Below are 17,757 nucleotides of genomic sequence, written 5' to 3'. Positions count from 1 at the left end.
ATCAATCTAAGCTTGCTAACCTTGGTCTGGCTTGCCCAGACTTGCCCTGTACCATGTGTAGTAGGTGCTGCCTGTACAATGCACCCTGACTGCTGCTAAAGCTATCACCAGTACGAAGAGGCCGAGCCTTCCTGCCTCGTGTCTCTTGTACTGGTAATGTCCCCTGTAGTGTCCTGCCTGGTGATTGGTTGTTCTGTATTCTGTGTGTTGATTGGTTCCTGTGTGTGTCCATCACTGCCTGTCTGTATCTCATTATGAACATGAGTGCATATTATGGCACCGCTCAGTAAAGCTCCACTCCTGACCAGCCGAGTTCCTGACAGCATGGTGCTAACCACCTATTTCCGGTCGGGATGCACGCGTGGAGGCTGCGTGGCGGCCGTGGATTAAATGTGCGGGGGTTGGGGCTCGGGCGTGCGGCCGATCAGGGTTTTTTTGTCTGCCTCCGCGGTCCGAGTCCGCCATGGAGCACGGCGCGGCCGCTGGAGGCCGCCGCCGTGCACATCGCTCCCTGTGACCTGGAGGTGCAGGGGCCAACGTCTGCAGCAAAAGCTGCGAGAATAACTCCGGGTCCCTGCTAGCCCCCTGCAGGGCTATGAATTTGTCTAACTTTCATCAAAGTATTTGAAGTGTTGGCTAGTGTAGACTTGAGAGATGAACAGACACTTCCAACACCGATGAAGGTTCAACTCAATTTTATTAACTATTTCTAACTAACTAACACGCGATGACTGTGGGTCTAAATTATGCTAACTTAAACTAGAGACCTAAGCCTTGTCCGAACCAGTTGATTCTCTCAGCACATGGTGTGAGTCTGTGCTGGACTGGATGAGTTCTTATTACACTCAGAGGCAGCACCCAGAATGAGCGGGAACCGTGGTGCCCTCTGCCTTTATAGTGTGTGTATTCTAACTGGTGATTGGCTGTGGTGTTTGTACATGTTTATTGGTCCCTGTGTGTGTCCATCAGTGTGTGTCTGCACCATGATATACTGGTGTATATTATGACAGTATTTCGGGAGTAAAACTCCATCGTTTTTACAACGGCGTGGGGACGTAGTCTCATTTGGGTGAATCCAGCCCAGTATCCTGTTAAATGAGCCAAAATCACCGTAAAGCATGGACTAAGATTTAAATGGTAAAATAGACTTCTAGGGCGGGATTCTCTGACCCCCCCCCCGCTGGATCGGAGAATCGTTGGGGGGCAGCATGAATCCTGCCCTGCCGCTCCGACGCCAGCTGCTGAATTCTCCGGCGCCTACTTTCGGGTGGGGGGGGATCATGCTGCGCCGGTCAGGGGCCGTTGGCAGAACCCCCCCCCCCCCCCCCCCCCCCCCCCGGCAATTCTACAGCCCTGATGGGTCGAGCGGCTGCCCGCTTTCGGCCAGTCCCGCCGGCGTGAAATGGACATTGTCCATCCCGGCGGGACCTGGCTTGGAGCGCGGCTAGCGGAGTCCTTGGGGGGGGGGGGGATCCAGCCCCGGAGGGCCCCCACAGTGGCCCTCCACGCTGGCCTCTGTAAGGCTCCGCCATGGCCCGTGCGGAGAAAAAAAACCATGCTCATGCGCAGGAATCACGCCGGCGGTTTTGCGCATGCGCCAACTCACGCCGGCCCACGGCAGCCCTTCGCCGCTGGTTGGCACATCACCAACCCCGCCGGCGCCGGCCTAGCTCCCGGAAGTGCGGAGGAATCCGCAACTTCCAGGTCGGCCTGACGCCGGAGTGGTTCGCGCCGCTTTTCGCGCCAGCGTCGGGCCGTCCCGCTAATTGCGGGAGAATCCCGGCCCTGATATCTTGTTAATACTTTTGAAATGTTGGGCAGCTTTATTTGTTTATCACTGACATTGTGAATTGTAGCTGGGTCATTGGAAGGAGTGTGTCCCCCAGCATAATGGTTCTTGTTCCTTGCTTGAATATCTTTAATTTCACATGCATCGATACATAGAACATACAGTGCAGAAAGAGGCCATTCGGCCCACTGGTTCTGCACCGACCCACTTAAGCCCACACTTCCACCCTATCCCCATAACCCAGTAATCGCTCCTAACCTTTCTTTTTTGGTCACTTAGGGCAATTTAGCATGGCCAATCCACCTAACCCGCACGTCTTTGGACTGTGGGAGGAAACCGGAGCAACCGGAGGAAACCCACGCAGACATGGGGAGAACGTGCAGACTCCGCCCAGTCAGTGACCCAGTGGGGATTCGAACCTAGGACCCTGGTGCTGTGAAGCCACAGTGCTAGTCACATGTGCTACCGTGCTGCCCGTAAAATCGGTGAGGGAATTCTCCTGCAATCGGCAGGATGGCCCGACGCTGGCGCCACGAACGGCGCGAACCACTCCGGCGTCGGGCCACCCGGAAGTTATGGAATCCTCCGAACTTTCAGGGGCTAGACCAGCGCCGGAGTGGTCCCACGCATGCGCAGAACCACCGGTGTGTTCTGGCGCATGCGCAGGGGGTTTCTTCACTGTGACGGCTATGGCGGAGCCGTACAGAGGCCGGCGCGGAGGGAAAGAGTGCCCCCACGGCACAGGCCTGCCCACAGATCAGTGGGCCACGATTGCGGGCAAGGCCACCATGGGGGCCCCCTCTGGGGCCGGATCATCCCGCCCCACCGAGGATGTCGGTAGATGGCCAAGCAGCCAGGTACCCCTGGGATGGACCGGCGGGGAGTCGGGGAATCACGCCCGGTGTTTATACTGGATGAGAAACCCATTTCACTAAACATAGGTCAATAAGTACAATACCATCATGTTTAATAAAAATTGAAGCTCACAGTAGTTTTTAGTTTGAGGAGGAGCCTACTTTTTGAACTAAGTTGATTTGTAAATTAAACTTAATTATTACCACTAAAATACAACATGACTATTAGAAAATCAATGACACTCTTCACAACATAAATTAGATTATTTTCCTTTTGCTTTGTTGAGCAAAGTCTATTTTAAGTGACATATTTTGCATATATATATTGTGCAGAATTAGCATAATTCATTAAAAGTACAAACTCATGAATATTTTGCAAAGGGGCATTTTACAATGAGCTGTTAATATCATGTTGAAAGTTAACATTGATGCAATCAAAATTGGTGAACACAAATGTTAAGTGTAAGGAGGTAACCTGAAAAAAACACTTGTGGACTAAAAATGTACAGCTCTTGATTCAAAGGCATGATGAGGTTATTTACTCAGCTACTGTTTTTGGACATCCAATTGACTAATCCTTCGTGTCATGTAGTTTTAAAAAGTCAGTTCTGCCTTCAGTTATCATGCTGTTAGGATATTGAGAATATTTCTACTACCTCTAACCTCAATGAAACTTTACTTACCTCGTTGGAGAGCAAAATCTAAGTCGCCACAGATCTTGGTCTTCCCACATGTGTGCAGACTGGGGGCCAGCTGCACAGGTACAATTCAGTAGATCTGCATCTTTGGATCCAGGGCAGGCCTGTGCCGGCTAGTGTCCAAATGAGGGGACAGGGAGAGGTCCCCAAAAGGCAGAATGTCAGGAAGAGTACCCTAAAGGAAGTTCCAGATAGGAGACGGAGACAGTGAATGGAAATAGGTCCCAGTTAAGCTAAGGAAAAAGAGAGGAGCAGAGAAACATGCTCCAAATAGGAAAGGGGTTGCATCGTGCAGACTTCAAGTGAAAAAAGCAGCCAAAGGCTTGTGACTCCGTGCTCTGGGTCTTTGGGGCAGAGGAATCCTTTTTGGCACAGTCGTATTCTGCTTGGTGAGGTTGAAGATCTGGAAACTGTGCTTGCGAGTTGGTGCTTGGGTGTATACTCAGGAATCAAGGAGAATGGATTCGCGGGATGAGACTGAAACCCTGCAACGTGGGCCATTGTTGATGCCATTCATGTTTGAGAAACCAAGAAGGCAGCCGAAGGTTGGTGACTGTGCTGCGGGCCGTTGGGGCAAAGGTACCCCGTTGGAGCAGTAGTGTCCTGCTCAGCGTGGCCAAAGAGCTCAAATTATGCTTGTGAATTGGTGCTTGAGTGAGTATTTGGGAATCCAAGGGAATGGAATCTCGGCAAGTGAAATTAAAATCCTCCAAGATGGGCTGATGTTGAAGCCTTCTATTTGGAGCAACATTTGGAGAAAATTTGAAAAGAGATCTTCGAAAGTGGAGATTGGTATCCCTTGTGAGAAGGATGGAGTTTCAGTGAGATTTATTAACTCACTTTGAATAGGTTGCTGAGAAATCTATGGAATTTGTTTTGGTCACAGTTGTCAGTTTTTGTGCAGTGTGGTGCGTTCAACCATGTTTGCCTGTTAATTCACAGGGCTGTTTAGCACAGGGCTAAATTGCTGGCTTTGAAAGCAGACCAAGGCAGGCCAGCAGCTCCGTTCGATTCTCGTAACAGCCTTCCCGAACAGGCACCGGAATATGGCAACTAGGGGCTTTTCACAGTAACTTCATTTGAAGCCTACTTGTGACAATAAGCAATTTTCATTTTCATTTCATTCATTTCATTGTAAGGATCCTCTGTTTAAACCTTGTTTATTCCTGTTTTCCCCTTTTTGTTTTGCTATTACAATTGCGATCTAAGGAAGTTTAATAAACCTGTGACTTTAAGGGAAGTGGCTTGTGCCTTTAATTCAAACAAACAGATTCCAGAAGGCTGTGCTGTTTTAGGCTGGTGATTGCAGGTTGGCTGGCATCAGTGCTGACTCGATTTGATTGATGTGGCTGGTGGCCAATGAATGGCCAAGAAGGCTGTGATTCTGCCCGGAACCAGGCAGTGATTGGATATTTTTCCTCGGAGGTGCTTTTCAGTGCCAAGGCTAGTCTATGTTTCATTTCGGATTCTGAAGCCTATCTCAAAAATCTGAAGAATTCTCTCTAAAAATCCAGTTTAAGAACTCTTCTCTTCCCAGTAAGTCTGGATGCCATTTTATTGAAATTGCAAAGGATTGAAATTAAAACGCGGGCTTGAAGCTGAGTTTGAGGTGAGACAAAGAGTCGTAAGAGGGAAGTAGACTCAAAGGTGGACCTTTGAGGTGAAGGCCTAGTTTAATGAAAGCTAAAATGCCTCTGCAGAAGAAATCTGACTGCCTGTGAGTATTGAATGAATGTTTCTGCTAGAAGGTGATCACCAACTGTACCCTGGTGGTTCAATTAATCAAAATGCTGGGAGGAATGCCTGTGGCAAAGAAATCAACTTCAAAAGCAAGGACTCTTATCCTTTTTATGTCAATCCTAATTATTTTTAACCCTTTCCACCCTCTGTGTTTGTCTGTCTTGTGTGTGCGGGTCAAGGCCGAGACAGTAAAAGGGGATAGTAGGTTAGCTTACTGTTATCCCACATTAATTACTGCATATTTCAATTTTATTTCTGTTATAAATAAACACCATTTGTGTTTCAACTTACAAACCTGGAGACTGTAAATTATTGGCAAGCCAAGGGCTAAAGATTTCAGGAATTTTATATGAATTATTGGTTAATTCACTTGTGTTGTGACTCCGGGACGAGTGTGGCTGGAATTCACCATGCACTAGCCCAGGGTGCCGTACCTCAACATGTTCCTCATATTAACCCTGAATGTCAAGATTATAAGATCAATGTTGTAAATCGCCTTACCTTCCTGACCTGCATAGTAAAGTTGATTTTTGTTTGTTCAAAACTCATAACATTTTGTGACTTACTTCACCGAGAAAGTGTTTTGAATCTCAAACTTTGTGTTATTGATCCCTAACTGGATCTAGTGTAGAAGATGCTTTTGTTGACAGATGCAACTCCTTAATACTTTGAAGTACTGTAGCCTAATTTGGCAGGCAGGCAATTGCCACTATTGGATTGCAGCCAAAACATGTGAACAAAGCTTCTGGACATTATATAACCCTATTGGAAATACCGGTTGTGGATATTTGTTTTTAAAAAATCAAGCAACTGACTCACCTTTGCGGAGTGTGATAGTTATACCGCTGCCAGTGGTCAATGTATGTTCTGAGCATGGAAATATCCCTGTCTGGTTAAATAGGCCACACCACAGAAAAACCTCTCTTATTGTTGTGAGCACATGGCATGCAAAGACTGCTTGCAGCAAAAATCTCATTAATACTGTCTACTAATGAAGGCAAATTATCTCACAGCCATACCTCAGTCACTTTAAACTGAAAATGTAATTTATTTAATTAGCGTTACTGGGCTGAGTGGTGTAAATGAATATTAGTAAACAGCTTGAGTGATGATGTCTATTTAACTCGGCCAGTTTACAATTTCTACTGATGTGACTCAAATGAACTTTACATTCAATGCATTTTGTCCAAAAGTAAATACTTGAAAGAAAATAGACAGAGGGTGGGATTTTCTGCTCCCACCTGCGGTGGGAATCGGAGCAGGTGTCGGCACTAAATTTAGAGTGAATGAAAAGTCAGTTTCCCACCAGCGGAAAATTCATTTGGAACTTTTCTCTCCCGACTTTGATGGCGGGTCAAGTATCCCACCGAGGTGGTCTGGAAGCAGAGGCTGAATCGTCTGGAGGAGGGTATCCTCCCCCTTTTCTTGCTGATACCTGGAATAGAGAGAATTAGTGATTGACTCAGCAAGTTCAAAGATTACAGATCACTTGGTTATTGACCCTGTGTTGTTGATGTATACTGGATGAACTCTCATTGACTTGAACGGAGAGGCCAACCTTGTCTTCCACTCAGGAACGTTCCTGATCCTCAGCAGCCAAGCCTGATCCCTGAATAGTGAGAGGGCTCCAACTCATGAGGTTCCCTCCAGTCGTGGCTCTCTCCCGGTGAGATTGTGTCCTTTCTAAAGACAGATGGATTGATTGCAAGCACTATGGATGAAAGATAATTTCAGAGGCATGCATGTCCGTTGTGTGGGCTGAGCCCTTCCCAGTAAAGAATTAAGATGCTGTTTGTGCAAGAACTTACATGGGATTTTGAGCTTAATGTGGCTGTCAGACATTCAGTGCTGATGTTCCATCTGCTGGTAATATGTGACATCACTGTGGGTTCTTATCCATAGACTATTTGATGCCCTTAAGAGAGTGAAAGTTTGGAGTGAGTAGAAGTTTCATTTACCCTGGTGAACACATCAGCTTATTCATCCTTGTCCTGCACTGCAGGTTGTCCTTTTTTGCTTGCCATGGGTTCTTATCTCCCTGGCAACCTCCTTGAAGGCCAATGTGATTAGGTGGGAGGACCACCTGCTTCCATCCTGAGGAAAGAGCATTTCCCACCTTTTCTGGACCAGCCTAGAGGCAAATCCCCGGGGATGCTTCACTAAAACATGGTGCTGACAGTTTGGTTCTCCTCAGCACCATGAATTCCCTGTGAATGTCTCTCTGGGTGCTGTTTAAATATGGCACCAAGAACCTATGCCCCATGAGGTACAACATGCCAAGCTAATTTCTCTCTTCCCTGCCACGAGATATGCCAAGCTCCTCGCTGATGCATAATTAATGAGTTGAAAAGCAGAAGATCACATGTTCAGCCAACTGCTCAGTGGGAATCACACTGACTTTTAAGCCTGCCACCACACCTAGTCTATTGAGTAGAAATGCCTTCCAGAATCTTTGTTCACTGATCACAACTGGGATAATGTTTATAATGAAATCTTAAAGCTACTTTTTATTTACAGCAATGGACTTTACTAAGAATGGGATCCATGGGAGGGCACCTGATCAGTATGAGCAACTGGCACAAGTGTAACCACAGGCACACCACCGATACCTGGCTGCTCTGTACCATGGAGTGGGGGGGGGGGGGGGGGGGGGAGTAGCGATTTTCTAGGTCCCTCAAACATGGCCACATCTGGCTTCCTCATTGTGGATCTCACTGGTGGTGCTCACATCTTCACCTTGTGTCTTGCCCTCCACAGATACACTTGGGACAGAATTTAATACCCTCTCACTGACAAGTTTGGTGGTGGACATCTTTAATCAGGCAGGCAGGTGACAAGTGGGGACCCCGCCACCTTCACATCTCTTCCCTGATTAAATCTGTGGTGGGAAGACCCTTGGGTGATCTTCCCTAGTTGCCACCAATTGAGGCCCTTAACAGAGCAAACTAATGTTTCTATAAGGGCCTCATCCTGCCAACGGTGACCATGGGACTCACAATACAGGGAGCCCAAAAAGCAAACCATATCAGGCACTTAGTGCCTACCAACCACCTCGCTCCAATCCCCCATGACCCCCACATTGCAAACTGACCTTCCGCCATCATTCACCTGGGCCTTGGGTGAGTACATTACCGGCAGCAGCTACTGCCTCCCCAGTGGCTCTGCTGAACAATGAAGAGTTACTGACCTTTTGAGTGTCCTGTAGCTCTCAGGAATTCCACACCTGGGGTACATCATCACAGAAAAGGCCACCACTACCCAGTAAGGGTCTTGGCACCTAATTCAGCAGGTCTTCCCAAAATAGGTGATGTGGGGCTGTTGCTGGCTCTCCAGCCAGTGAGCGAGATCCTATCACCTCCATTAAATACTGCCCTATTTTACAACTGAACCACTGAAGCAGGATCTCCACTGCAAGGAGTCCCACCCTGTTTGAATATGCCTTTTCGAGGCAGACAAATGCTGTTTCCCTTATGGAGCAAGTCATAAAATTGGCTGGTGCTCGGTATAAATGGAGCTCTGGCATTTTCTGGGGCTTCTGCTGTGCTCAGCAGGAATCCTGGCTTCATTATGTCCAATTGTTTTTCAGTGTGGTCTTCACAGTTTACACATACAAACTTGAATGCAGGAGAGGTTAGATTATAAAAAGTATTTCAATGTGAATTTGCTTAAGACGCCACCTGATTTTAAAGTATATCACCTTTGTAAGATACTGTATAACATGTGGTGCATTTCAGCTGATGCTTGACAGGATGTGACCAGTGTCTGACAGGATTTTCGTAGAGCTGTTTGTGGAATCAGCAGTGAAACTGCTCTTTTCACAGAATCCAACATAGATAACAGCTTGTAACAGTCCTTGGGTGAGGACATCAATAAACTAATACACGTAAGCCCTGGTGTTCTGAGGTTTCATTCATTGTAGGTGGTATCAGAGTTCAATTATAGTAATGTGAGTCACTGGGGAAGATTCCTGTTATTCACAATGAAATCATAAATTGTGAGAGTAATGAACATATTAATAATTTTACTGCAAAGAGGGAAAAGAGGAAATCCTCTGTAAATTGTAAGTTAATTGCACTTAATTGTTTGCAGATGGCAGGAATTAACTGGGCTGTCACTGGGGCGATATAATTGGGCACAAATTAAAATTGTAAATGTCGGGGTTAAGATGTGTTTGCTTGCCTAAATGAATATTCCACCGTGTTAAGATCAACTTTAGCTCTCTCCTTCACCAACTTGTTTTCTGGAATCGAACATCCTCCACCATTAAATGAAAGTTGTCTTAGGGACTGAAATCTTAATTTGGCCACGTTCATGCTTCTCCCAGAATGATAGAACTGGACATTGCAGGAGGACGATGGTTGACGTCTCATGCTTTTGCCATTGTCTGAAAGCGACACAGTCCAATTCCTGTTGTACAACAGTGAACTACATTTCACAAAAGTGCTTAACTGACTGCAAAGTGCTTTGGGATATCCTTTGTTTGTGAAAGCCTTTCTTTATGGCTCTCTATACTTTTAGTATAATCAGTTACTCAACCTATATTTTTATTTTCTTTGCCTTACTTTTGTATGAAGTCACTGCAGTCATCTCCAAAGACAAAAAGTGACATCAGTAGAAGAACAAAGGGTAGGATTTTCATCCTGAGGCAGAGCCTGGTTTGGAAGTGGGCATGCTGGCAATTTCTTCAGTACAACTGCTATCTGTTTCCAACTGGTCTGCTATCATGTTTCCACCTCTGGCCGAGAGGAGGTGGCTTGTGGGAGTAACAGTCAATTAGGCCAATTGCAGCACCAGTTCCAAGCATTTTGCACACAGTTTCTGGCTTCTCTCAATGGCAACCAAGCTCCCAATGTGGCTGAAGTCCATAGACAATATGGCGGCAGCTTCCCCATAGCAAGCAGGGACAGAGGTGTATTCTAAAGAAACAACCAGGCATGCCCCCCCTGGGCTTGGAGGCCCCAGGAACAGCTGCAGGTCATCCTGTGGAGATGTTTAGCAATGATGGTTAGCTAGCAGCTGTGGCCATAGTATATCTTGACCCACATCTTCAAATGGTGCCTCTATCTGGCTGCTGGCCACCCTGAGCCTCAGGTGCTCTCATTACTCTCCTAGCTGCAGAGTCCACCTGCAACCTTAATTGGACAGGGTTCCTCGACGCATCCCATTAATTGGCAGACTTCTCAAAAAATCTCCTCCAGTGTCCCCACAGGGCGACATCTGGATACCCAATCCTGAATGCCATCCGATGTCAGGATCGGAAACTAGAATTAAAATTCAGCCCAAAGTGTCAGCAGGAACACAATGTAGAAGTCACATCGGCCCTTCTAAATGACTGAAGAAACATGGATCTAGGCACATAGCAGCATAATTTTATGATGGGAAATTCAATTAGCTAATTTATAAAAGCTTGGAGGAACTGTATTAGTAAGAAATCTAAGCATGCCTTCAGTATCTCGTTATTGATGCAGCCTTGCTAATAAGTACTTGCACTGATAATTTGTTAGCGCTGCTGGCCATCTGCCAGACAGTGAACACTAGAAGCTTCCCAGACAGTACATTTTATGATCTTCTTCCACTTCTGATTTTAAATTCTACTTAAATCAAGATCAGTCATCTATAAAAAAAAAAGAGCAACACACTCGGGAAAGCAATTGAGAAGCAAGGGCAAAGAAAATGAGAAGAAGTTTCCATTTTTCATAGCCAGTTATCCTGTGGAAAAATCATCTCTTATCTGAAGGAAACTGTAAATACCAGTGAGGATCAAAGTCTTGGCAGACTTGTAATTATATTTTTTGGCTCAGCAGAGACGTTTGCATGTTCTAGTCCGGAGTATTCTTTGACTTGTCTTTTGATAAACATCTCCTTGTCTCTCATATGAAGAAGAGATTCTTAAGACTTCTGGGATTTGTAGTGCAATGGGTGCCACAGATCCCTGTCTCTCGCTCAGGTAGTCAGATGGCGATTAATTAATTTATTCTATTTCTTGCTTCACTTAAATCAGAATTCAATTATTCCAATTTCTCTGATTCATGTCAGAGCTGCAGTGAAAAATATTAAATAATAGATGCCGGTTAAAAAATGCTTAGCTGTTACAACATAATTTTCAGGATTACAATATAACTGCTACCTAATGGCATTAATGGGATGCATACACGTCAGGAAAAGTGCAGCACATTTAGGAAAACTGTTTGGCATAATATGTGTCCTGGAGGAAGCAGAATGTATTCGAAAATTTGTGTCTTCAATCTGGAGGTGTTTCATTCAGATTCCCATTAATTGCTTGTAAGACAGTGCCGATGCACAGGGCTGTTTCCTTTTTCCTTGTATTGTACAGTTATTGCTGTATATCAACCAATCGGATGGGCTGGACAATTAGTGGATGTCCTTTGCTTGCTTATAAATACTCAAAAGGATGTTTGCTGCATGATTATTTCTTTCACACATTGAGTACTTCTAGCAGCCAAAATTGTGCTTTAAAAACAGTTTAGCTTGTCCTCTGGGGTTATAACAAGGGCTTCACAAGTTTTGAATAAAACTTAGGACGATTATCCAAGAATCCACAAGCTCCTATTGTTCATTTCACTCCGACAGTTTTTTTTCCCTAGAACTGACCCTCATATTCCACATGCATTCCAAATGCTGGTCCCCAGTATCAAGCCAAATGTGAAATCATTGGCCAATTTGATATCAGGGCCGATGCTTTGATTCCTCCCAGTCCCTCCGGGAAGCCCACTCCCATCCCTGTGGGACTGAGAAGATTCCGCCCTAATATTCCACTTGTGTGAGGCATGGTGAAAGGAAATACTTTCAAATTGAGTTACCTCTGGACAACATGAAAGATTCTTTGCACAAGAAGATTGCCAATTTCTGCCGAGTGAATATATGTTTTTGTGACAGTGCTGAACTTTGTTTGCCACATGATAATGACGCAATTGCAATTCCGTACAACTGTAAAAACAAAACACATTGCTATTTTTATATTTAGTTTTAGTGCACCGATACCTTGGAAGAGAAAGTTATGGATATTCACGACTTCTTGACGGCCAATAATTTCACAATTTTATACCTGTCATAAGGCATGATCCCAGTAGGGCAAATAAGGGCCATTTATGGACTGACTGCGCCTCTGGTTTTCATTTTTTTTAAATCTTGGCACAATAACAGGAACCTTATGGAGATTATTGAAGAACAAAAGTAAAGATAAAAGCACAATGTGTGCCTTCCTGATGGTGGTTATCCTGTTTAGTACAATGAATAAACATTTTTTCAGCAGGAATCATGTTAATTCCATTTGAAATTAAACTTATGAATTAAACTTATGAAACTATGATTATGAATATGCAGATAATGGTAAATTATGTAAAATAGTAACTTGGGATATGATGCAAAAATGTAGGGTGCGATCTAGCCGAATCCGTTCCAAGTATGGTAGCGAACGGGAAATGACGGATGTTTACCTACAACCAACCCAGCGAGGCCGTCACCGGTATCTAATGTTAATCAGTCCACTTTGTCTTGTTATGCTCTTAGCCTAGCATAAGCTGCTTCCTTGATGTTCACTCTGACAAAGGAAGGTTCAGACGTGGAGATAATTTCAACACGTTTATTAAACTATTAACAATTTTCCTACTCGGATTCAACTCTCCTGCTATAGCTCCTCAGACTAACGAACCAGTCTGCTACAATCCAGCTGGTGGGTGTGATGTTGAATCAACCCTGTGTCTGTACTCACTGAGTGTCTCCACTGGAAAGAGGAAGATCATGTGTGCTGTGCCCTTTATATATGGGTTGGTGTAATGCCCCCCTGTGGCAGTGTCACCTCTGTGTGTATCGTGAATGCCCATTGGTCGTGTCCTATCTTACTGACCTATTGGTTCAGTGTCTGTGTGTCATGTCTCTGGTGCTCCCTCTAGTGTCTAGCTAGTCTACATGTACTTACATTAACCCCTTGTGTATCTACAGTGATGCATACCACCACACACTTAATGAGGCCACATGGGCTTCATGTTGCAAATGACTGTCCTGATGGCTGATTCACTGGGAACCCGCCCGGAGCTTCCCGCTAATGAGGCGGTGTAGCACTTAAACCAATCCTGCAGAGCAAACCCCACACAGCACGTAGCCATGCCACTGCGCAGACCAGTGCTATGATTCAAGGATGCCCACCTGGCCAGACTGTTGGATGCAATGAAGTCCAGACGGGATGCCCTGTTCCTCCGAGGAGCTTGGAGGGACAGCAATAGGGCAGCCAGTGCTACCTGGGATGAAGTGGCAGCGGCCATTGGTGTGGGAGGTCTGACCAGGAGGACCGCCATGCGGTGCCGCAAGAAGCTGAACAACCTCCACCGGGTCGCACGGGTGAGTTGGTACCGGCCTCCTGGCACTGGTCCCGCCTATCACAGATCGGTCACCAAAGTCGAGATTGGCCTTGGCTGCAGAGCTGAGTATCCACCAACCCCCACCCAGATTACTTGTCACATGTGTGATGTTCATGCCAGTCCTTCCCTCTCACTGACCACATGTCCATTCTCCCACAGGATCTCCATCCGATTGCGCCGACCAATCCGGAATGGTTTCCCCCCGCCCCCTGTCTCCCATGAGAACACCTCGGAGGAGAGTTCGGAAGATGCCACCATAATCATGTCATGGTGTCATCCCCACCCTCCACCAGCGCAGAGACATACACCTTGGTGGGCGAAAGTAGTGGACAGGCTACTGAGACACAATCTGGTGAGCACCTCACAGTTGCTGTTGCACATCTGGTGGAGGCAGGAACATTCGGGAGAAACAGCAGTCGGCGGTCTGCTGGATCCCAGGACCTAGCTGAGTCTCTGGACCAGGTTTACCCGAAGATGATTGCAGTCGATAGGGTGCGGCCGTGAGATTCCGAGGTGGCTATCAGCAACACTCCAGCAGCTCCACAGCCGTTTGGAGGAGTCGCAATGGTTCTGGGCACAAGAGATTGTGCCAGCAATGCGTGGCACCAACTCAAACACTGCAAGGGTGGCAACTGCAGTGAAGAGCCTGGAGCACATCATAAGCACCATGAGTGGTGGTGCACAAGGCTTTGCTCAGTCTGTAGGGAGAGAAAAGAGCTAACGTTTCGAGTCCGATGACTCTTTGTCAAAGCGAAGAGCAGTAATTCTTCAGGGTAGGCATTCCTGGAAGAGAGGTGGCAGTGAGTTAATCACTGGATAAAAGCAAATTACTGTAGATGCTGGAATCTTAAACGAAAGAGAAAATGCAGGATAATCTCAGCAAGTCTGGCAGCATCTGGAGGGAGAGAAAAGAACTAAAGTTTCGAGTCCGATGACTCTTTGTCAAAGTCACAGCATCGCTGTGGGCATCGCTGATGCACTTCAGGGCATGTCCCAATTGCTGAGGATCGTGTCCCAGACGCAGGTATACATTGGCGAGGCCTTGCAGAGCCTGGCCCACCCACAGAGGGGCATCGCGAAGGGCATTGGCGCCATGGTGTGAACATTGTGGAGCCACCAGGGCTGGCAGAGCCAGATGATGCAGGGGCACCTGGAGCTCAATCGATCGTTCCCTCCATCCCAAGGTGACCCCCCAGGGCCCTACCGGCACTGACCGTGAGGAGGGAGCACTGGATGCCTACTGGTGGCAACAGCTCCACCAGCACCCCTCAGTTCCCCCCCATCCCGTCTCCCGACAACCATGTGTCTCGAAGTCAACATCCGGAACATGGTGGCATGGCAGGACACGTGGCACTGGCAAGTGGGCCGGGGCCCTTTGGCCCCAGGGCCCGGAGAGAATTCCCTCCAAGGGCAGGAAAGGCCACGGGACGTGTTAAGCAGCTGGTTGCCTCCACTGCTGATATGCATCCTGTGTACACACCTAGACGTAGTGACAGAGCACGGAAAGCTAAGCAAATCGAGGATCACTGAGGGCACTGGGGTTGTGGGAGAGCGGAGAAGGGGATTGTGGGGCAGGGAAGGGGAACGGAGAAGGGGGTGAGGGGAATAGTAGGGAAGAGGGGACGGCACCATCGAATGCTAGGGGCAGCTGGTGTCACTATTGTACGACAATAAAAAATAGGGCAGCACGGTAGCACAGTGGGTAGCACTAAAAAGGTTAGATGGAGTTACTGGGTTATGGGGTAGGAGGTGTGGGTTTAAGTAGAGTGCTCTTTCCAAGGGCCAGTGCAGACTCGATGGGCTGAAAGGCCTCCTTCTCCATTCTATGATTCACTGTTGCTTCACAGCACCAGAGTCCCAGGTTCGATTCCCGTCTTGGGTCACTGTCTGTGCGGAGTCTGCATGTTCTCCCTGTGTCTGCGTGGGTTTCCTCCGGGTGCTCCGGTTTCCTCCCACAGTCCTGAAAGAACGTGCTGTTAGATAATTTAGATATTCTGAATTCTCCATCAGTGTACCCGAACAGGCGCTGGAATGTTGCGACTAGGGGCTTTTCAGAGTGACTTCATTGCAGTGTTAATGTAAGCCTACGTGTGACAATAAAGATTATTAATTATTATTATTATTATTATTATTAAAACACGTTGATCCCAAGACATGTGAAGCCTATGGCACGTTATTCTGCAATGTGGGCTAAGCTCCAATCTCCTGCCCCAGCCTCCCGGGGCAAGGCTGGATTTGCAGGTAGATCGCGGGAGGCCATTAGCCGAGGGCTGTCCCCATTAATGGTATGGAGATTGGATTTAATTGGTGATTATTGGTGATTATTGATTTCTTGCCACGCCAGGATCCTCAACTCACCATTGGGAGTGGGCCGGTTAGATCGCAAACCAATCGGAACCTGTCGCGTTTCCCGATTTTGGACTCTAATGGACGCATCGTGCTCAAGCAAGAGCACAACGGGGCCGTTAAATCGCACCTGTAATTCCTCTGACACTACTTTAATTTAATTCCATACAGAAAATTAAGTACATAATCTTAAAGGAAAGCAGAATAATTCATTCGGATTTGTCTCTATCCCAACTGGTGTTACTTTGGACAAGTCAGACCTTGGTGCAGAATCACCCCTGATGCATTCAAACTTTTTTCTTTTGTTTTAAAAACCTGCAGAGTGGCTACTGAACTTTCAGCTGATGAACTTTTAACAGAAGAATTAAGCATTTATTAAACAAGAAAATATAAACTATATTACAATACTCTTTCACTCACTTTGTGGTCAGGCACACCACACTCGGAAGCCAAATGACAGATGCCACCCCAAACAGATTCCATTAGAGCTCTCATGAAGTCACCCCAGATGCTGTCACACCGTAAACCAACCGGCCTCACTGGACTTCACCTCCCATTTGAGGGTTATACAACCTCACCAGTAGTGCCCCTAGCTCTGCCCCAAACCTTTTATAAAATGCTACTGGTCCCGGGGTCTCACCTGCCTGCATCACACCCATGCCATCCATCGGCTTCCGCAGCCCAATCGGGCACTCCGGCCCTGAACCCACACGTCCTCCACCTGGAAACTCCAACCTATCCAGGAACCGCTGCATCCCCTCTTACCCCGTCGGGGCTCCAACTTGTACAGCCTCCGAGAAAAGGCCTCAAATGCCCCATTCACCCCCTCTGGGTCCCTCACCACCTTACCCCTCTCACCCTTCACCCTAACAATCTCCCTCACCGCCTCTTGCTTCCTCACCTGATTGGCCAGCCTCCTACTCACCTACTTCTCGTACTCGTACACTGCCCCTCTGGCCCTCCGCAACTCTCTCACCCATTTCCCCGTAGACACTAACCCAAGTTCCATCTGGAGCCTCTGCCTCTCCTTCAATAACCCGAGTAGCACAGTGGTTAGCACAGTTGCTTTACAGCTCCAGGGTCCCAGGTTCGATTCCCAGCTTGGGTCACTGTCTGTATGCAGTCTGCACGTTCTCCCAGTGTCTGCCTGGGTTTCCTCCGGGTGCTCTGGTTTCCTCCCACAGTCCAGGTTAGGTGGATTGGCCATGCTAAATTGACCGTGGTGTCCAAAATGGTTGGGTGGGGTTACTGGGTTACGGAGATGGGGTGGAGGTGTGGGCCTGAGTAGGGTGCTCTTTCCAAGGGCTGAATGGCCTCCTTCTGCACTAAACATTCTATGATTCTATGAGTATCGCCAGTCCACCCTCGGAATCTCATCTACCAGCCTTACTCTCTCCTTCCGCTCCACCCTCTCCCTGTGCGCACAAATTGAAATAAATTACCCCTGACAACACCTTGAGTGCCTCCCACATCGTTCAACTCCACATTACACCAAATGGCCGCCCTCACTTGCTCAATCACCCCATCACCCGCCGACAATCCCACATCTTTTTAAAAAAACATTAAAAAAATTAATTTAGTGTATCCAATTCATTTTTTTCAATTAAGGGGCAATTTAGCGTGGCCAATTCACCTACCCTGCACATCTTTGGGTTGTGGGGCGAAACCCACGCAAACACGGGGAGAATGTACAGTGACCCAAAGCCGGGATCGAACCTGGGACCTCGGCGCCATGAGGCAGCAGTGCTAACCCACTGCGCCACCGTGATGCCCGACAATCCCACAGCTAACCATCACTGCAGCCGCTGGCCCTCCCGTGAACTACCTACAAATGCACCCAATGCAGCATGTGGTCAGAAACCACAATCGCCGAGCACTCGGAGTCAGCCACCCCAGCCAGCAGCACCTTGTCCCTCACGAGAAAAATCAATCTGGGAGTATACCTGGTACAC

General features: G+C 47.2%; 1 long non-coding RNA gene across 1 annotated transcript; it reads right to left on the bottom strand.

Annotated features, from left to right (window-relative positions):
* Positions 1-6,286: 6,286 nt before the first annotated feature.
* LOC119966113 lies at positions 6,287-8,432 on the bottom strand. The gene is made up of 3 exons (XR_005460680.1): positions 8,269-8,432; positions 6,890-6,996; positions 6,287-6,516 (listed from the first exon to the last, which is right to left on the bottom strand). It is a non-coding gene; the product is annotated as an uncharacterized LOC119966113 (long non-coding RNA).
* Between the last annotated feature and the right edge of the window lie 9,325 nt (positions 8,433-17,757).

The sequence above is a fragment of the Scyliorhinus canicula genome, chromosome 5 (assembly GCF_902713615.1).
Source record: "Scyliorhinus canicula chromosome 5, sScyCan1.1, whole genome shotgun sequence".
Taxonomy (NCBI): Eukaryota; Metazoa; Chordata; class Chondrichthyes; order Carcharhiniformes; family Scyliorhinidae; genus Scyliorhinus; species Scyliorhinus canicula.
This window is presented reverse-complemented; position numbering and strand designations above follow the sequence as displayed.